Below are 21,869 nucleotides of genomic sequence, written 5' to 3'. Positions count from 1 at the left end.
TTTTTGAAACTGATCACTAAAGGCGATTCTACCTTGCAGTGGTGAAACCCTGAACTACAACATTTTGTCCATTTTCTATGCAGTGGTCATGATTTTTTAAAAAGCTATTTTGTTTAAGGTCTCATTCAGATGGTTTTTTAAAACAATAAAAGCTATTTACCTTGGGTAGCCCCAAGTCAGTGAGAACAATTTCTGCTTTTCTGCTGCGGAAATGGGTTGTGGGTAGCCTTTTGGCAGTGGGGAGGGAAAGCTCTGCCAGGCACATGTCCTCCTAAGCACTCGGCTGGCAGAGTCTATGCCACCCTCCATGTTGTCTGTGGCACAGCCGGCAACTAAGTCTGTGTTTGATGGCTGTGCATGAATCTTCAGCTCTCCTTCCCACTTTCTCTCTTTCACGGGCACGATCTCCCTTCCCTCTCCTGTTTCATAGACTTACCTAGATTGATGGCCAAAGGCAATTTCCCCACCGTCATGTGGTAGGTTGTAACTTCTAAACTCCCTCAATGCCCTTCAAAACATTTTAAAGGCTTTTTTGCAAGCCAGGGTAATTAGTGGTTAGTGTTGGACTGGGACTTGGGGGATCTGGATTCTAGTCCCTGCTTGGCTATGGGCCTCACTGGGTATCCTTAAGCCAGGCCTAACCTATCTCACAGGGTTGTTGTGAAGATAAAATGAAGAGGAGGGGGATTATGTCAATACTACCTTGGACTCCTTGGAGAAAAGGCATGATATAAATGTAATAAATAATCAATCTTTGAATGCTCCGTGCTTCATTTAACATTTTTGTTCTTTTTTCATGTCATTCATGTCAATTGCTACTTTTAAAATTTGTTGAAAACTCAGTTAAAATATTGATTTTTTTAAAGCATGGCAAGTCCTCTGTGTTTTCTTGCTCCTGCTGAACTTAGATTTTTTCCAGATCCTTTCATGTACTCTCTTTTCTCCTGCTTATATGTTTCTGAGAAATTAACACTGTGACCTACTAAAAACAAAGCGATTACATTAAAAAGCTTATTATGCTCTATCATCTCTGTTATACACAATAGTAGAAATAACTAATTCACTGGCCTTCTAGTTAAATAGCTATTCCAATAATCACCTTGAGGCAATGTTGACTTAAAGTCAGAATTATAAGCCTTAATGTCATAATTATAATATGTGGACTAAAAGAATGATTGCAAACCTTTCCCTCTTTCTAATGTTCTCTCCTTCATTTCCTTGTCTGCAATTCTGTTCTCCTTTAGAGTTCATTGCTGGTGCTCAGTAATATGATCCAGTAGTACAAGAAGAATGAAATACATATTCAGGCTACTGAATGTTCAATGTCTTTGCACAAGAGTTTGATGGCCTATTGTGTCGGCTCTCTCTCTCGCTTTCATTAGCTATTTATTATTTCTTCTGTGGCAATAGTTGCTCCCAGCATTCAATTCCTAATCAGTCAAGGAAGTGAAAGGTTCAGTTCTTTATGAGGAACTACAGTGGTTTTCCAAAAGAAAGTCATCTCAATGCAGCGTTTGTGCAGCACAGTGTCTGGCTGTGTCCGTTCAGCAGATGAATGGACAACAGGATGGCGTTCAGTGTGGATAAGTGCAGGGTCTTGCACTTGGGGCCTAGGAATGGGTGCCATGAGGACAGGTTAGGGGACAAGTGGCTGGAGAGCAGCACTTGGGAAAGGGACCTCGGGGTACTGGTTGACTGCAGGCTAAACATGAGTCAGCAGTGTGATGCAGTGGTCAAGAGGGCGAACACCACCCTTGGTTGCACAGCCAGAAGAGTGGCTTCTAGATCGAAAGAGGTATTACTACCACTCTACATGACTCTGGTGCGCCCGCAACTGTGTTGAGTTCTGGACTCCACATTACAGGAAGGATATAGCCAGGTCAGAGTCAGTGCAGCGTGGGTCAAAAGGTTGGTGGCTGGATTGCAGGGAAAGCCGTATGAGGCGAGACTGAGGGAACTGAGTCTTTCCAGCCTGGAGAAGAGGAGACTCCGAGTGGATCCATTGGCGACACACAGGTATGTGAGGGGGTGGCACACGGAGGGAGATAGAGACCTGTTCTCCCCTGCAGAGGAAGGCAGGACATGCTGCAACAGAGCAAGGCTCAAGAAGCCAAGCTCAAGATTCAATTTGGATGCCAGGAAGTACTTCCTGATGGTTAAGGCCCCAAGGGCATGGAATGGGCTTCCATGGGAGGTAGTTGAAGCCCATCGGTGAGGGTGTTCAAGGACATGCACGTGGTAGGCATGCCATGAGCAGAGCCGGCTGGAGCTGGGGGTCAGACTAGATGGCCCAGGAGGTCTCTTCTGACTCATTCTGTTTCTATGTTTCTATGAACCAACGAACCACAGACACCATTTAAATGGCCACAGCATTATTCATTTTGAATAGAATTTGTGGAGGCCTGGGGCACAGGCCCACAGGCGAGTGGGAAGCCTGGCCACTGCCTGAGTCCACTTCCTGGCCCACCTGCTGGGTCATCCCTCTTCTGCTGAACCATGTCTTAAAAGGTGAGCCAAGCTGAGAGGAAATCTGTGAATGCTTGTGGAACGAAGGTTGTACAATCAGCAACCTTCTTCTGCATCACCTGAAGCAAAAACAATCCAACTTAGAAGTTGCCAGATCAGCTGAAGACATGTTAACCCTGTGAACCTGGGAGAACGCACCTCCAAGCTGTGCACCTGCCTGTTCAGGTAGAGCACAGCCCCAACCAGAACAGGTTGAGCATCCTCCATATGGTCAGGAGAACCACCCACTAACTGCATCTTGATCTTGCCTGGACTGAGCTTCAGTTTTTTTAGCTGCCATCCGGTTTGTTGTTGCATCCAGCCACTGTGCTTGTATGTCCACAATCTCACCTGATGGAGATGAAAAGGAGAGAGAGAGAGCAGTGTGTCATCAGTACAGTGATGGCAGCCCACTCCAAATCTCAGGATGGCACGCTTGTGCCTTCTTTCAAGGTCCCCTTGCAGGATCAGAATTCAAGTGCACAAAGAAATTTGCATGCCTGGGCTCCCTGGTTGGATGCATGCTGATAAAAAAAGGAGACACGAACAGCTTAAAACGTGATTGATATATGCATCTTTCACAGTAACTGCCATGGACTCTCAGAAGTGCTGAAACTGAATACAAGTGTCTCTTTCCAAATCTTCTCCATGCCAGAGCTAGTGTGGACTGAAAGACTGCATGCGTCAATTCCTCCATGGACAGCACTGAAGGCAAGGCACACATGCATGTCTTAGACAAGCAGCCACAGGAATATCTCTGTTGTGCTGCTGTGTGTGCAGATTTCCAAAGTACAACAAATTGTCCTCTACATTTGCACTACAAAATGGCAACTTTCCTCACTCCCAGGAGCATCCTCAGATTGAAGGTAATCCCATGGTCTCTTCTGACAGTTACAAAGGGATAGATGTTGTAGAAAATGAGCAGATAAATATTCATACAGCAAAGGTGGAATCACAGAGTTGAAGGGGCCAAAAGGCCGCTGAGATCAGCCTCAGAAGTGTAGGTGTGGTTGTGTGGGTGTCATGGGAACATATACAGAGCTAAGTCACACGCTGTGGTGAGATATGCGATAGCTTTAAAGATCAGCACCAAAATCAATGTGGAAGCTCTTTTGAAATAAAATGCCTAAATAATAGTGTATCTGTTAAGCAGAGTTGAAAGGAAGAATAATTAAAAGACCAATTGACCTGAAGATCCAGGAGTACACATGGACGAATGGAACACACAGAGAAATCTGGGTGCAAGTTATGCCCAGGTATTATGATATGATGTAATTGTATTTACGAACATCATGTTTACCTTTTTAGTTGGTTTGTTGGTTGTTTACAATATTTACAGGCCATCTTATATCGTAAGTTCTCAGGGCAGCTCACTATGTAGATTCCAATTGTTGGGGAATTTCAGATAAATCCTGATAGAAAAAGGTTGCTTATATGCACCTTTGTGTTATAAAATCAAACCTGCAGTATTCCTGCACCTCTTTCTCAGAAAGCACCAGAATTCCAAGCCAGGCTTCTGTTTAGCATTGTTACTATAAGAGATTGGAACTCTCAGCTCACCTGTGATGCTGCTACATTTTTTCAGAGGCATTTGCTGAAGGGGGACTCCAAGGGAAGTTAATCCCTGCCTATTCTTTTGCTCACAGCAGCAACAGCTGATAAGGCTGCTGGGTTAGTTTTCTAGCAGCATTGCAATCACCCTAATTTGCATGTTCAAACTCACAGCTAAGATTCACCATAATCTCTGCCTTTCTGAATTATTATGTCAAGCTCCTGCAATCAACACTGCTATATTAAGTTCCCTCTGCAGATCTCTCACATTCTGTTGATAGTGCTCCCCTTATTTCATCATCATCTGACCTGCCACTGTGTACATGTGACTCAGAACCTATAAAACGCTCTGTATATGGTCTAAAAGCTTGTAGCTGGTTTCACCTCTACCCGACAGCACTGTTATAAGTTGTGTTTCACTGCAGGGGGTGCCTGAGTGGTCTTCAATAAAGTGCTGAGGTCCAAGGGGTCTTCCCTACCGAATCTGTTCATTCATTCATGCAGCTGCTCTTGAGATGCCTCGACACAACCATATTATAAGATCAATATTCCTCAATCTGGTGCACAGCACTAGGTAGCATGGCCAATGGTCAGGGACGCTGGGAATTGCAGTCCAAAATAACTTGAGGACACTACACTGGCAAGGATGTACTAGATGATAAATTCAGTCCTGTAAATGTTGATGCTGGGTTGGAGCTTAATTGAGGAACATGCAAATGGGCTGGTGGAAGTGGACTTCTCTGCCCTCTCCTCCCCACAGCAGCCCCTTCAGCCACCTGAAACTGAATCCAAGACCATGCTGAATGGGGTAAAGTACGGTGTAGGTGAAGTGGTCTCTCTCCACAAATCAGGCACAAATCTTCCATCCGTGTCAGGCAGATCCTGGACCCAACCCACCATCTCCATTCAGATGGACATGAATGGAGAAGCCAAGGCCAGTTCATGGGGCTTAGGGATGCTGCTGAAGTTGTTCCACACATTTTGTAGAATGCCCAGTGCTTGCCATGCGCCATTAAATGAGCATATAAGTATGAAAACACAATTAGTAGGTACCACCTACCACCTACGCTCATCTGGATGTGACACAGGAGATCTGTGTTCAGGATTCCCTGAATTAAAACAGCAACAAACAGAAACATCAACAAGAACAACAGGAGGGAATGGGATAATCGGTCTGAAGCTGACAGTGCCTGTGGCGGGGCGGGGGGGGGGGGGGGAAGCATTTCATATCACCCTATTTCTCCAATCAGCCTCCTAGTGGAAAACTCGCTGCTATCATACGCATCCTACCTCTGCCTCACAGCAAAGAGCTTTAGGAGCGATAACTTTAATCAGGAAAATAGCTCAGGGAAAGGTTACACTCCCTTTCCCCCACTGCCATTGCTTTTCCACCTGGGCTACCCTCATTATTCATTACTATTATTTCTTTTAAAAGGGTGATCCTAATGATGGCTCTCCCACCTCCGGTCTGTTTGGCCCTGGAAGCCCCAGGATATGAAATCACGGAACTCCCAGACTCTTCTTTGCAAAGCTTTGCTAGCATTAAGGTTGCAGATAAAAGCTAAATGGGGCAGGAGGGAGCAAAGAAGAGAAAAAGGAACCTTGAGGCTAAGAAAGCAAAAAGCTCAAATTAATCATTGATGTCTTTGTTTTAAAGAAAATCATTATCTCAGGACTGATTCCTGAATGAGTTTCTTTTAACTTATTTAATTGCCTTTTAGACTCAATTTAGAATTAAGTTATTGTGCTCATATGGAGGTGATTGAGTGATTCATTCAGATGCATAACATCCTGTCAGACCACTGCTGAGCCGGGCCACTACAGGGCAGGAAGAAAGTTCGTAACATTCATTACACCTAATTATGATGTGCATCACTATACAAGCCATGGAACACTAATCTTTACAAGAGTGAGGGAAGCATTTCGTACAGAGCAGGTATCTGTAAGCACGGATGGCCTTCAAAGTGGTGGCTGTCTATCCTGCTTGGGTGGTTTTGTGAAGAATTGCTGAGCTAAAATGGCTCAGCAGAACTTTTTTCCTGATAAACTAAAAGAAGGCCATTTTGCAGAATTGTCTCGTAATGTTCTCCATGCTTGCTACACAAGCACTCCTTCCCCTGCCTGCCATATTCCAGGGTGATGCTAAGAGTGGGCAGAGGTGAAGGATGCACAGGTGGCTCACATGACTGAGCTGTTACTGCTGCAGCCGTCCCTGGCAGTGGCAAGGGATGGGGAACAGGTAGGAAAACAGAGCAAAGCTTTGCTAAACCACTGCAAGGGGGAGACTCAGTCCCAAACCCCTGCTGGAGAATTCCTCCCCCCCCCCCCGAAGAATGTGGGGCTGTGGCTCCTCTCCCACTATCGATGACTGCCCATGAATAGAATGGAAAATCTTGGGAAGCCATCTGTGAACAGCTCTGCTCCACCCGACTGTGAACAAGCGTTATCTTTTGGGGGAAAGGTGATGCTGGCAGCTTGCAAGCATATACTGAATAGAGATTATACACATTGTTCCAGTCGCAGCCCAGCTGTACCATGCAGTATGTGAATGGCTATTACTACCAACTGTGGAGATTTGGTTTCGCTTTATTTTCTTTTATGCTTTCATTGTTCACTTATCACTACACCCCCCTGGTTTCCTGACCAGGCTTTACCTAACCCAAAAGGCTTTTACAAAATAGAATTCTCTTTATTACCGGTAATTTAGGAAGTTCCTATGAGCTTCTTTGTCTTTAATACCTGAAGAGAATGCAGCATTTCTCTTTCTTGGGGCCAATTTCAATGTAAAATTTTCTCCTTATAGATGAACACCCATGGAGGACTATATAAGGCTATTACTGAAATTATGTATCAGCAGGAGAGCTTGGATCTTTTCTGAAAAACTATCATTATGACTTTGTTTACATATATTTGGGTAGAAGTATTTCTCCATTTATGCATAATGTTTTGGAATTTCAATTTCAATGGGCAAACAGTTAATTAGGCTGCATATTAAAATGACCAATGTCCGCACCACTGAGCTTTGACATGTGCCACTTCTGGGAGGCAAGCTGCCTAGTAGTGTGCCACTGTGCATGATGAATTCGTGTGTCTATTCATCACATATGTACAGTATTGGTGGCCATGGCTAATGGGGCTTCTTGCCATGGATGTATGTTGGCCATGTGCTGGCATCAGATGCTGCAGTTCATATGCAGAGCACACATGCTTTCCTATGTGGCAAATTTTGCCAGTATCAGAATTGCAGGTCATCACAGTCATAGGCATTTTGTTTGCGTATCAATTCTGTATATGTTGTGCAGTGTGGCCTGTTTGATGAATACCTTTGTCCTGTCAGCTCATGAACAACAATGACAAAAATCATGGGGTATAATTATCCACTTTGGAATGCATCTGGGAGATCAGTGTGAACACTCCTGACATGGAAAACACCTTCCCCGTGTGTAGAAAACCAGCACTTTCGAGAGCACTTGAGGCTAGAGTTCATTAATTTCACGTCCTCTCTTCCAGGGAATGATTAAGCACACAGCAAGCTGTCATATTCTCACAACTGGCCCTCAGACCTCTCATTATCTGCAGAGGTTAACAGCAACTCTCCAGCTATACCTGGAGAAGACAGTCGTTGGGCTTGGACCTTCTGCGCACAAAGCTGGTGCTCAGGCTCTAAGCTATGACCCAGTCCCTGCATTTGGCCCAAGATTCCTCTCTGGACTCTGAAGTCAGGCAAACTGAAGATGTTTGTGACTCTTTGCACATCATTGCCGAACAATTGTAAGTGCTGTTAGGGATGCCACTCAAGCCTGGAAAGCATGAGTTGAGAATATACAATGGCTCAATTCAGAATGGCTAGCTGCATTTAGAGAAGATCTTCCTTCCTCTCAAATTATTCCTGTGATTGAAATGCAAAATAAGATGACAACGTTTGTGTCTGGTATTTGTGCCTGCGTATCCTCCATCCATCAAACAATGCAGAAAGGGTGGAGACAGGTTGAACTTGGATTGCCTCGGAATTCTTTATTAATTTTTGGAAGTGGTATGATTCCTCTTTCTGTGTATGGAGACCTTTCTGTGTATAGAACCTTTCTGTGTATGGAGTTCCTTTTTGTACCAGTGGAAGAAATTGAATTTTGGCATGAACTTCAAATGGTATTAGTAAAGCACCTTTCATGACATTTGAAATTATTAGGGCTATGTGATGGTTTCAAATCAGGGAAGCTTGCTATCTAATGTTTTCTTTCTGCTCCAAGGCTGCTGTTGTAGTTGGGAGAATTTTACGAGGGGAAATATAGCTGTGTATGAACAGTTACATTGACTGGGTTTGCATGACATGCTTAGCCCTTGGCATGGGGCTTCATATGTTGGGGCAACTGCTCCTGCTCCTCCAGGGTTGGTTTATCAGCCCATGACTCGTTGTAGGGTTTGATAAACCTGCTATGACTTAGTGTGCTGTCCAAATCTAGATGACCAACTGAACCATGGACAAGCCAACAATAGCAACATCTCTTGGGAAGAGCACCAGAGAAGGGTTGTCACTCTGACCAAGGGGTTCTGGCTGCCCTGTGCCTTCTCCTTCCCAAGCCCTACCCAGGGCTTGAAGCTAGAAAACACGTGCGGCAGGGAAGGGGACCACTTGGCTTCATTTCCTCAAGTGGAAGTGAAGATGAATCAGATCTTGCTACTCACCCCACAACCTGACTCACAAAGATGCTACTAAGTGGGTTGGGGGTGTTTCTGCCTCTCAATGCCTTCTATGTCTGCAGGGTGTTGACAGAATTGTCTCCCCTTACAACCTGACTCCTACTCATGAAATAGATTGCCCATTTTGGGCAGCTGTCAACCTGCACCCCTGACCATTCTAGCATACTGTCCTCTTGAGTACAGGTGAGAGGAAGGAGAGGGGAAGAGGTGAGGTGGTGCCAGAGGACCTCTGCTGCACCTGATCAGCTGTTGGTCCCATGTGAGGCCTCCTGGCAGTAGAGCCACTCTGGACTGAAAGTGTCAGGCAAGCCACTGCTTATTTCAGGCATCGCTCAGAATGATCTGACAAATGCTGGGGCCCATGGAACTCACAGGGCCTGACACACATGAAGGATGACCTCTTCCCCCCATCCTTTTGCCAGGTAACCTTAGCAGGGAGGATCCCCTGGTGGCACTGCCCTTCCCAGAGGTCAACCTACCCAGAGTCCTCTCCCAACTGGAATCAGCCCTGATTTCAGAGGTGCAACCTTATTTTTTCATCACCTTGTGAATAAAAAGAGATCCAACTTCTTACATGCTTTTTCAAAAGCAGACTTCTGTGGCTGGTATGCTTTTATGCAAACCCCAGTAAAAGAAACAGTGCTATTGATAGGTATATTTATTACAGTTGCCACTGAATTTGTTTCAGAGCTATGATTCAATCTGATTGCAGCAGCCAAGAGTGGTAACAGCTTGGTTAAAGCCAGCCGCCAGCCTGGGCCTTCAGACAGGCAGATAGGTATTGACAGGACTAGCCCTGGACAAGTTTGATTCACTTTGTTCAGGCTTTTGCTTCTCGGTGAAGCATGCTGGACTGTCAACACACCATTCATCACAGTTACGGATGTCAGCCACATGCGATGAGGCAGCAGCTGCCATGCGGCAGCAACGCTGGGAAGAAAAGGCTGCTTCCAAAATGGGGGATAGGCAGGAGAGCGAGGATGGCGGGCAAGGCAGGACGAAAATGGAAGCGAGGAAACAGAATGGAAGGATCCAGGCTGGGCCTCGGTCAGCTGGGCTACTAGAACCTGTTCTTCTAGTCCAGGGTTGTTTGTTCTGACCAGCATTGGCTCCCTGGGTTTTCAGGCAGAGAAGCAAGTTACTCAATTCTTTTGTCTGCAAATGCCAGGCACTAAACTATACAAAGTAAACCTGAACTCCACCAATGATCTGTGGTCCCTCCTTGTAATAGCGAACCATAGGTGAAGTACCAGCTGGGAGAGAAAGGGAAGCCCCTGGGTTTCTTTCTTCTACATTCAGTTAAAAACCCCCTCACACTCTGAATATGAAGAACATGTGGGATTTGGTAAATTATTCTGCAGGCAGGCAGGCAGGCAGGCAGAATGGAAACTCTTAGCTACTTCTATGTAGCCCATTAGAAGTACCTCTTGTTTATTTAGTCCATTCCTTTTTGGGAGATGACAGGCAAACCTCTTTGCCTTAGAGTGGCCAGAACTTTGAGCACTGGCTTTTGTAACAGCAGGAAATGGCCAAGAAGGCAGACAGTTCTGCTCACCTTCTCCAATATCCCTTCATTCCTTGGTCAAGCACCCAGAGAAATGCTGTTCTGGGTGGTCTGGGACACTGTGGTAAATTATAAATAGCATTCCCAGGTCCATCTGTGCATCACATCGGATTCCAATCAGGCATATGTCCTTGCTGGGACTTTGGATTTGAATTTTAGGAAAGGAACACAGGTATACGAGTATCAAACAACTTAAAAATGGCACAGAAGAATGAAGATGATGTAGTACAAGGTGGGAAATTTGTGATTGTCCATCTATTTTGCTTTACAGTGTACATCATCCCTTACCATTGCTTGTACTGGTTAGAGCTGATGGGAGTTGTAGGTCGAAACAACTAGACAGCCAGGGATTGTTTACTTCTGATACAGCAATTCAGGGTGTGAACTGTAACTTGGCAATAATATTGGCCTACTTTAATGGAGTCTTCTGGGAAATTTAAAATTTGGACCATCTAACATAGAGGGAGACTTCATGCCAAGGCCTCTCAGACCTGATCCTGTGATAGGTCATAGATGAAATTGTTTTGGATTTTTGGTACAGAATTTCCCTTCCTGATCTTCAAACTCTTTCCATAAGAGGGGGAATTTCTTTTATTTTCCTTATTAAATTAGTATCATACACAGGCCTATTCAAAACAAGTACTTGGATCAGAGAAGACTTTTTTTTTTGGAAACAAAAGGCAGGAAGAAATATGGTTTTTAAATTTTTGTTTCTTTCATATGCTGTATGATCTTGCATTGCAGAGATTCTCTGGTGTGTGTGCATGTGTGCATGTTTGCGTGTGTGTATCTCATGTGAAAAGCAGCAGTGCCAGGCCTTCATTAGGTAGCGCTGGCCTAAGGAAAGAAAGAGCCTTCTGCTTTTCCCCATGGCATGGTTGCCTATTTACTCATTCATGGCTTTTGCTATTCCAGTCACCTCAGGGGTATTGGCATTTCTTGTTTCAAAAGTACGAAGGTAATTTATTATTATTGTGATTAGTTTTCTATGATTGACTCTCTGGAGTAGTGAAACACAAACACAGACACATATATGGCATGGCACTGTGAGCAATAAATCTGGGATCGAGAGAAACAATGCAGCACACATGTATAACTCCCAATCATATTGCAAAAAACAGCTGTGGACTCAGCATTTCCACATCAAAGAAAAAAAAAGATGCTCAAGGTCATATACTCAGCTGCACATGTAATTTCCCTTTCACAGCTCATTGTTAAAGAAAAAATGGTGGAAGGGGAATGTTTTTCAAATAGGTTCTGCTCTGGCATGCTTGGAGAATGAGCGCATTGTTGATTCTGGTACAAACTGATGGGCGCAGCTCCCCCCAGATGAATGTGCAGCTCAGAAGAACAATGGGAGCCCTCAGAGTTCCTTCAGGAAAGTTCCATGGCTCCAAGGTGAGATATCTGCTCTGCATGCAGACGGTCCCAAGTTCCATCTCCTGCATCTCCAAAGAGGGTTTTCTGCCTGGAAGCCTGAGGAACTTTTGCCCATCAATGTCAAAAGTCCTTGGATAGACAAGCCAAGACTCAGCTTCGTGAAAGTCCTATTGGCATGTGCTCATATTGTATTCTTCTCTGTGCATTATGACATAGTTCTCAGGCCAAAAGAGGTATCAGGAATGAATTTGAAAATGCACATTTTGAGAAAAAATATATTTAGAAACAGTATGCTGTATGAAGCATTTAAAAGCACATGTTTAACACCTACATTTATGGAGAAATGGGGCAGAAAGAACTCATGAGTAAACATTTGGAAAGGGTCATGGATGGCTCAGAAATAAGGAGATTCAACCATCCCTAATACTCTTTTAATGATAATGGTATAGTCAAATAGCATCTTAGCACCATTTTATGGGTGATGGTTGATTTTGTTCTCCCTACACAGAAAAAAAATCTGCAAAGAAATTTAGCAAGAATGAAGTGGCCCAAGGAGCACCAACTTGGCCTTTAAACAGGAATAATTTTTCAATTTTTCTCATCAGTCTGCCACTGGAGAAATCCTTCTGGAGGAATCCTCTTCTCTCATGGAGCCAGCTCTCAGAAGAGGAGAAGTACAGCTCTGCCTCTGCCAGAAGAGGGCATTTTTGTTCAGAAGCTAAGCTTCCCCCAGTTCTACACAATACCATCTCCTGAAGAGGCGTGTGAAGAGGCACATGGGCTTCCTTGAAGGAGAAGTACCTGACTCCAGGGAATATCATCTCAGGAGCAAGGATTACGATATGCAACAACTCAGCCATGGGAGGGGTTCAAATACAAATCTGAATTTTCTGCTGAAGTTTGCTGAAAGCAACATTGGTCTTTAGCGCTGCCTTCTTGTATCCTGAACTTATATTAGGAATGCTGCATTATTGTCTGCTTCTGCTCAATGTTGTTCTGCTAATTAAATAGCCATAATGCTTAGATCCTGGTCCTTTGATTCGAGCCACATGCAGCTCTGCATTGGCCTGTCCATCTTGGTAATTAGTGTGTGTGGGATTAGCCGAGTCCCAGGGGCCAGGTAGGAACTTCTTTCCTTCACCAACCTGGGCAGCATGACTTCCGGGCCCGGGGGACAAGGACTGCAATACCCTGTTTTGCACACGGGATCTTTGCTTCTTGAGGGGTGGTAACTCTGACAGGCCTCCCAGGAGCGGTCTGACACATGCGCTCAGATTCAAGGCTTGCCCAGATGTGGGGTGAATCGGAAGCAGTCTCAGTGCAGATGCTACCCACTCTGTTGCTAGAGTTAGCTTGCTGCACATTTGTTTCTAATAGGGAAAAGAGGGAGATTAACCTTTGTTTAATCTAATGCATGCATCTTGCTTTATTATTCCTGGGTATGGGTATGATGGGGTCATGCTACTGGTATTATTGACTGCATAGTGGATACATGTGCAGCATATATGGATTATTTTTTTAACTAGACTTTGCACACTGGTACATATAAAGGTTCAGCCAAGAACTGGCGTGCTTTGGCAACTGCGGCCTTAAGATCCTAGTAGTAGTGATATTTGGACACCAGGAGTTGGTTTTGGGGGTTGGTTCATGAAAGACAGAAGAGAATGAATAATTCTCCATGCATTTCTAGAGATCACATTTATTATATTTTTAATCTGTCCAACAGCCAATGTTCTCCAGATGGATTTAAAAAAAATCACTACGGTGCGACCACTAAGAAGGCCTTCTCTTTTGCATGCTGGATTACAGATCTCTCCTGGACATCCATGGCAGAGGTGGGGAACCTCAGAGATCCCTTTCCAGGTTTCCAGGGTTCACTAGTACAGACAGCAATTGTATGGTGGTTTCCTAAAGCTAAAATAAGCTAGTTTGGGGGCTGGGGTAGGGGCAGCTCCACCCATTTTGCCTTCACTGCACCTTGTTTGGCTTTGAGCTCACCTACTAGTGCAATGCAATTTAACTTTCAGGCTGGAAAGATTTTCTAGCCCAGGACTAGGGTGAGTGCAAAGTTCCTGTCGAGATGCATGTTGTGAAGTACAAACAAAATGGCAAGAACTGACTGCAGCACCTGGAGAAATAATGCACTAAGCCTGGTTGACCATTGATCCGACCCTTTATAGAAATTCTGATGATCCTGTCCCCAAGCTGTCTAGTGTAACTTTTGACCTGAACTTCCAGTGTCTGAGCAATCTGTTTTCAGCTTGCTCCCTGGGTAACCATTTCAGAGATGTTACACACAGGAAATGTGACCAGTCTTCTTATTGTAGAATTTGTAGCTTATGGAATTTGTGAATGGAATGTCAAAGATGTGCTTATCACCAAGCAGAATACCCTGAAAGTGTCTCATGGCTTAATTTCCAGTGGAAGATCATGTTGACAAAGGTATTTTCAAGCGTTGAAGGTATGCATGTATAGGCTGTGAGACATACCCCCTCCTCCCATGTCTTTGTCTAGGCATAGGCAACATGTGTGACAATTTTCAGGTGGAAAATATATTTTCAAAGCAGCCCTTTTAAGATTCCTGCTAAAACTGCAGGTAGGGATTGTAGGTTTAAGTAGCCACCCCTTACAAGCTAAAACTTTAGCATCAAAGTTGCACTTTTGTGGGCCCCCCTATGTTTTGGCAAAAGATAATAGCTGAATGCTCCACTGCAGGGCATTTAATTAACTACTGGAGCCTGCTGGTTGTTAGGCAGAGCTTAATAGGATCTTTTCAATTTATTATCATGCTGTTCTTGTTGTTTTAAACTTGGTTTTAGATTTTGTACTGTTAACCTTTATGATGTTTTAATATGTTTTAATGGTGTATTTTATATTGTTTTAAAAATTCTGCTGTTGTGAACTGCCTGAGAGAGCTTTTGGCTGTTGGGCAGTATAGAAATTAAACAAATGCATGCATGCATGCATGCATACAGTACATACCAGAACATGGCTAACTTCAGTCCAAGTAGTACATAAGGTGGTATATAAGCCTAGGCTGATACAACGTTCTCCTAACCAAAGCATCACATTGCATTTAATGGGAATAAAGCAAATAACTTCATCAACAGTTATGAGACAATATACTAAATATTTCATTGTGCATATGGATTTTACAAGAAATTATTTTGTGCAACCCCCTGGGTGTGATTGTCTAGTGAACAGGAATCATTTGGCATTTCATTAGCTGTTTTTCACTTTGAAATGACTATGATTTGTTGATTTTTTGCTGGTAATTATTCTTTTATGACCTTGTTCTGACTTAGTTTTATATTCACAGACCAGAGAGTTACAATAAAATTAAGACATAATTTAATATATAAGTTGCTTCTTTGTGATATTACTCTCCACAGTTGTAAAATATTTCTTATTAAAGTTTAAACTTTCAAAGAAGAGAACTTTAAATTGTAGCCCGTTGCTTCAGTTTAACAGATTCAACAGTGCAACCCTATGGTGCTGTTTCTGGCAGAAGGAAGTGCAGAGTTATGTGGAAGTTCCTCTTGATTCTCCATATGTACATTGTATGTGTGGCTGTCCTTGAAGACAGTCCAGAAGCATCCATCCGCTTGTGCAATCTGTGGCTGTACCTGTCTAGTAGCGGTTGATGGAGTAAGTTCTTTTGGCTAACTTGTGCTGCTCGGAACAGGGGTGGTGAATTTCTTTCATCCTGATGATCAGATTCAAGTTTGGAAAATTGAGGCAGGTCAGGATATGAAAAATGCTGCCATATTTTAGCATAAGCCGGTTCCTACTGGTAGCTAAGAGTTCTTTTAGAACGCAGTGGGGCAATCTGCAAAAGCTGGGAAATCACCAAACAATTAACATAGAAACAGAGTGAGTCTGAAGGGGCCTCCCAGGCCATCTAGTTTGACCCCTGGCTCCAGCCGACTCCGTTCATGACATGCCCACCATGTGCATGTATAGCCTACCCTTGAAAACCCTCTCCAATGGGGCCTCAACCACCTCCAGTGGAAGCCCATTCCACAACCTTGGGGTCCTGACTGTCAGGGAGTATTTCCTGACATCTAAATAGAACCTTGGCTGCCTGAGCTTTGCTCCGTTGGAGTGCATCCTGCCTTCCTCTGCAGGGGAGAACAGGTACCTACCCACCTCCGTGTGATACCCCCCTCACATACCTGTATGTCACCAACATATCCCCTTGGAGTCTCCTGTTCTCCAGGCTGAAAAGACCCAGTTCCCTCAGTCTCGCCTCATATGGCTTTTCCTGCAATCTGGCCACCACCCTTGTGGCCTTATGCTGCACTGACTCTAACCTGGCTATATCCTTCCTGTAATGTGGAGCCCAGAACTGAACACAATACTCCAGTTGTGGTCGCACCAGAGTCATATAGAGTGGCAGTAGTACCTCTCTCACAGCTGGGGGAGAGGCAATGGAGTCAGGGGATTGCCATACCATCTGGGAAACCATGTAACCCCAATGGGTTGGACTAGAACCCCCAGCAGGCCAGATTTGGTCTATGGACTGTGGTTCAACATATCTGGAAATACTTTGGAATGTAACAAATTGATCTTTAAAGCTTCACACGACAGGTGGACTGATGGAGACCTGGGAACCAAATCTGTCTTCCAGGAAGCTCCTATCTGTCCAGACTTGGCAGCAGCAAGTAGCACCCTTTCACAGCTCCTGGGGACCCAGGGTCTTGGCTCTTGTATCAGGGAGCTGGGTCTGAACCAAGAGATTAATTTCCCACAGTGTCCTCTATGCAACATTGAAGGAAAGCTAAATTGTAGTCCCCAGACAGGCTTCGCAGCAGCTCACAAGAGACTGGATAAAATCTGAGCTTTGCAGAAATAGTCTCTTGGCAATCTCCACCCTATTTGTGGACAAAGGAACTGGGATGAAGGTACATTTCAAAAAGTATGAGAAAAGTAGAAAGCATCCAAAGGAAGAGAACTAGTCTCAAGATGCTAGAAGCTAATTTATTCTTTAAGAAGCTCCCCATATTTCAGCTCAAGATGTTGTTATTTGGGCCCTTTCTCAGGGAAATTCCTACAAAGCCTTCAGAGACCTCTCCAAGACAGAAGTCAGCCTTCCATGAAGGATGTTTCTAGTTGCTCAACTATTTTACTGATGGCTCGTCAAGAGCAAGGGGGGAAAAACAGCAACACTAGAGGCTAGGAGGGAGAAAAGGAAGGAGTTGCTCCGTGGCAAGCCCACTCTACTTCGGTCCATCCAGACCTTCCCCCTTTCTCTCCTTTGCAGCACCTAGACTTGCTATTCTCTTCACCTAACCCTCTCCTTGCTAGTCTTCTCCCTTCTCCATCCTTAACCATCTTTCTTTCCTTCCCCAGTCCCCAAGCTTGGTCATTGCCTCCCACTCACCCACCACCCTACCAAGCTGCTGCTCCTCTCTCATGGTTTCCTTCCCCTGCTTTGCCTTGCTTCCACCTCCTGTTTGCTGAACAGCTCAACAGCATTTTTCCAGTGACAGGAAATAAAACCTGGCATCTCAGCGCTTTCTCTTTTCTTATGCAAACCCCTTTCTAAGGGGTGCCAGTGAAGGTGCCTTGAATGTCACCTGGGGGAACTGCACTGGGAACCACATTTGACATGGTGAAAACCTGAGCAAAAGAGCTTAAATTATTGTCAGGGTGCCACATCAGGTTAAAATACATTCTTCTGTGCTCCTTTGTGGTTCCTTCTAATGAAATATGTTTAACACCTGCCTGCATTAGGCCAATTTGATATATATATTAGTTGGGAGTGAGGATAAGTAATACATCATGAGGGGTATCATTATATTACCAATTATGGAAAGCACAGATGGGAAGATTGTGTAGCTCTACTCACAACATCTCCAAGGTGATTTTTCAGTGCTGTTTTAAACACTCATTACTGTGAAGACTAAGAGAACTATTTCAGGTATAAAAAGCCTTGAGAGCAGAGCTCCTGAAATTAGGAGGGTAGAAGGCTTACTTTTTAAATATTATCCTTACCTATGTGCACATTGGTGAAGAAGCAATTTGCTTGTTCTGTGGATTGAAATCCTTTCAGCTTTTAGTCTCAATTCTTAATTAGACACCTTCCATTATCTTTTCTTATATACTATTTGCCTATTTTCTGAGGTTTACTGAAAGCCAAGTCTTTCCTTCTCTCTCAGGACTGCAGGTAACGAGTTCCTACATGGCAAATTTTGTCAGCTTTTGATGGGTATTATTAAGCAATATATTTCCCTTAGATTGGTGTGATCTGGTGCATGAGGGAGCAATGTTTTCTATAGGCTGGGATTGCTCGAGGTCTGGTGCTCTCAGGTACTTCACACAGAAGGTAAGAGAAAGAAAGAAAACTCCTCAAGCGGGACTGCCTAAGGAAACCAGAGGAGCCACTTTGCAGCTGATTTCTAGCAAGGAGAGGCCCGAAAACAAGGCTGGCAGTCGCACTGTAAAAATAAAAATACCACACCAGGGTTTGCACTAAAACTGCTGAATCCAGTGACAATATAAATGATGCAAATATCACATATGCCCACTGATTTCCCTTTTTCTCTCCTTCTGTGCTGCTGGCAAAGGTGCAAGCCTGAGGTTCATGTTTGGGGCCCCACTGTCTAAGGCAGACCTGGGCATTGTACGGCCCGCGGGCCACATCTGGTCCGATGGTTGACCCTGACTGGCCCGCATGAGGTCACTGGCAAATTAAAAGTCAATGCAAATATATATCGTCGTAATATAGATGCAAGCAATACAACTGCACTGCTTTTATCTTGAAGGACCTGCTAAATTGAATGGAATTTATTGCTTTTCATGTAACATTAATGTTAATGTTTTTGTGCATATTCATTAAATAGTGTTGCTCTGTGCTCCACATTTTCATTGTATCATTGTAATGCTTCATTTACTGTTTTTATAGAGATCTATATTGAGCAGAGCTGTAAGTGTATTGGTCTGGCCCTTAACAACTGTCAAAGTTTCTCATGTGGCCCCACAGGAAAATTAATTGCCCAGCCCTGGTCTAAGGCCTCCCATCATGCCCAGAGGAGCAGGTGATGGGGCAGGCCAAGTTCTCAACACGTTGGTTAGCATGGGCGTGAGGGCCTCGGGCTGCTTCAGCATCTTGCTCATTTACAGTCAGGACATAACCAGCCAGGCGTACACATGGGTGTCATTTTAACTTTTGAGATAGGAAAGGGTAATAGTGCTTATTCCCAGGTCAGCATGCTTAGCACAGGGCAGAAGAAGTGAACTCAGTTTTACTCTACAGCCAGAACAAGAATGCAGGTCTAGGTTTCTTTCGCACTGTAAGGCACCTGAGTGAGACACCTTTTGATCGAATACTTAACTGGTAGCAATGTGGTGATTTGTAATGAACTTAAAATGTGGAGTTCCACATATTCAGTGTATTTCTGTCTAAGGGTTAGAAGTAGCTGTTTAGTGGTTTTTGATTGGTTTTGCTGTAATGTTCCATGGATGTAGAAGCTATGGTAAAGCATGGAATGGCAATTGGGGGAAGAGAAACCTCATGTGCTTCACAACTGAAAGAAAAGCCATGGCCATCTAAAGTGGGTAAATCCAGAATATATAATTATATAGCTTTGCCATTGGCTGCAAGTGTCTGCAAGGGATTGGGAAGGACACTCAAGACTTGTCCCTTTGAGTTCTGGACTTTAAACTTCCAGCTTAGCTTTAGAAGCTTCACTAGAGATTCCAAACATACCATGAATGCTGCGTATACCTTTCTTTAAAATCCAACACCATCAGATTTGATTCCTGGGCAATTTGCATGTCTATATATAGTCCTATGCAGGAGTTCACTTGAAGCATGAATAGATGCAGAGAGCAAAGGACATGGTGCACACAAGAGCTTTCTTAAATGCCCCCATATGACTAACTTTCTTAGAGAACTCCACTTCTTTATATTTATATTTATTTATGATAGTTATATCCTGCCTTTTTCTGGCAAGAAGCCAAGGTGGCTTATATTACCTTCCTGCTACTCCTCTTTATTTTATCCATACAACAACCCTGTCAGGTAGGACAGGCCAAGAGTTCATGACTGGAATCTCCTGGAAAGTGGGGACTAGAACTCCAATCTCCCAAAGCCCAGTCCAGCACTGTATCCATTATGCACAGTGCCAAGATTTGGCAGGGAAGGCCTGTGCTTTGCATGCAAAAGGTCTCTAGTTCATGCCCTGGCATCTCCAGGTGAGGCTGGAAAAATTCTTGCATGTTACCCTGGCAGCAGCTACAAGTCACTGTTAGTTTTATTTATTTTAAATATTTCTGGCCTGCCTTTAAGGTCAGAAACTCTTCTAGCACAGTGTAGAACAATAAAGCATACATGGTAAAAACTGATACAGTTACTGAAACTGCACCACCATAAAACACACACAAATTTATATTAATAAAAATAGTAATACCAGGAGGACCAGGAGAAAAGCAAACACCAGCATAAAAACAAAACATCTGTTCTATTATTGCAGCTACAACCTTGTCCAGTTAGACATGATCAGGGCAGACTAGAACAAAGCAGTCGGATTTCAGGGTCTTTGCAGTGGGAGCAAGTGCGATGTAGTGGTTAGAGTGTTCGACTGAGACTCAGGAGATCCAGGTTCTAGTCCCCACTCAGCCGTTCATTGGTTGATTTGCAGCCAATCACAGACATGCAGCCTAACCTACTTCACAGGGTGGTTGTGAGGATAAAATGGAATGGAAGAGGACCATGCAAGCCACCTTGTGTTCTTTGTGGAGGAAAAGGCAGTATAGGTGAGACTGCTATGGAAAAGATGTTCTCTTGTGTAATAGTCCACCTAAATGCTCCCATGGGTGGGCAAATGAGCTTCTTTTGCTGATCTGAAAGTGCAGGCAGGCTGATATGGGTGAAGGTGGTCCTCCAAGGAATTTAAATGAAGCCATTTAAAAGGTCGAAAGGAGCACTTTCAGCTGGGCTCAGAAACACTTGGCACCAATGCAGCTGGCGCAGCATAAGCACTGTATGCTCAGATTGTCTCACCCCAAGCCAACAATTGGGAGGCCGTGTTCTTCACCAGCTGGAGTTACAGTGGTCTAGCCTAGTGCATGGACAACCAGGGATGGTCCTTCCTCTCCACGTAGGCCTGCAGCTGGTAAAATGGCTTCCAGCTCACTGCAGCCATCTGGATTCCCCCAGTTAGTGCAGAATCTAGGAGACCTGCCAGACTTTGCACTTGTCTTTTAGGGGGACTACAGTCCTGTACAGGCCTGGCTCAAAGGGGCATGGAAACAGGTGGGATGTTGGTGGGATGACCTCTGCCAGGATTGAGACTAGGGCAGCACAACTCTGTTGATTCTCCTGGACCTCCGAGTAGCTCTCAATACCATTGACCATGATATCCTTCTGGAGAGGTTGGCCAGGTTGGGAGCTGGGGCAACACATTGCAGTGGTTCCATTCCTATCTGGTTGACTTTCCAGATGGTGGTGCTGGGGGACTATTGCCCTGTGCAATGGCCTTTGTGCCATGGAGTTCCATGGGGTTCCATTTTGTTCCCCACTCTTTTCAACATCTACATGAAACTTCTGGAAGAAGTCATCAGGGGGTTTCGGCTGAAGTGTCATCAGTACACTACTCAATTTCATCATTTCCAGGAGAGGCAGTGACTGTTCTAAACCAGTGCCTGGGCTTGGTAATTGACTGGATGAGGGCCAATAGCTGAAGCTTGGTCTAGACAAGATGGAGGTACTATTGGTGGAGAGTCCATCTGTTCAACTGGGAAGTTTCCAATCTATCCTGGACTGGGTTGCGCTCCCCTAAAGGATAAGGTTTGCAGTCTTGCAGTGCTCCTGGTTCTACATTGGCTGCTGGTTCCCATCCAGGCCCAATTCAAAGTGCCCACAATACGATATGAATCCCTACATGGCTGGGGGCCGGGTTATCCGGAGGAGTGGCTTTCTCCATATGTCCGAGCCTGATCGCTGTGGTCTTCATCCAAAGCCCTCCTCTGTGTTCCTCCCTCGAACAACGTGGGCTGGGAGATTGCAAGGAAGAGGGTTTTTTCAATCACAGCATCAACTCCCTAGAATTCAATCCCACTTGAGGTTCGGTTGGTGCCGACCCTTTTCTTTTAGGCACCAACTTAAGACATTTTTGTTCCATTGCTATTTTGACAGGTGAATTATGGGTTGATTTTTAATGATGAT

The sequence above is a fragment of the Varanus komodoensis genome, unplaced genomic scaffold, assembly GCF_004798865.1.
Source record: "Varanus komodoensis strain SLA01 unplaced genomic scaffold, ASM479886v1 scaffold1, whole genome shotgun sequence".
In the NCBI taxonomy this organism is placed as follows: domain Eukaryota; kingdom Metazoa; phylum Chordata; class Lepidosauria; order Squamata; family Varanidae; genus Varanus; species Varanus komodoensis.
This window is presented reverse-complemented; position numbering follows the sequence as displayed.